Raw genomic sequence first — 574 nt, 5'->3', positions numbered from 1 at the left:
TGGAGAGCTGTTGTTTTAACCCAGCGGTTTATGTTGCCGTTTGAGCAACAACATTGACTCAGAAGGATTTACTGCATTGAATTCATAGGAATGAAGGCTGAGATGAAATGTGAGATGGATAAACACAAATAAGAGCAGGTGCATTCCATACCATCAAAAACGTGTGTGTGTGTGTGTGTGTGTGTGTGTGTGTGTGTGTGTGTGCCCATGCATGTGTGTGTGTGTGTGTGTGTGTGTGTGTGTGTGTGTGTGTGTGTGTGCGTGTGTGTGTGTGTGTGCCCATGTGTGTGTGTGTGTGTGTGTGTGTGTGTGTGTGTGTGTGTGCGCGCCCATGCATGTGTGTGTGTGTGTGTGTGTACCTGGTATTCATCACGTTGTGGGGACCAAATGTCCCCACAAGGATAGGAATACCAGTAGATTTTGACCTTGTGGGGACATTTCTCAGGTCCCCATGAGGAAACAGGCTTATAAATCATGCACAATGAGTTTTTTTGATGAAGTAAAAGTATGCACAATCTCCTGTGAGGGCTAGGTTTAGGTGTAGGGTAGGTGTAGGGCCATAGAAAGTACGGTT

This window comes from Garra rufa, chromosome 23, assembly GCF_049309525.1.
Source record: "Garra rufa chromosome 23, GarRuf1.0, whole genome shotgun sequence".
Taxonomy (NCBI): Eukaryota; Metazoa; Chordata; class Actinopteri; order Cypriniformes; family Cyprinidae; genus Garra; species Garra rufa.
Note: the sequence above shows the minus strand (reverse complement) of the source record.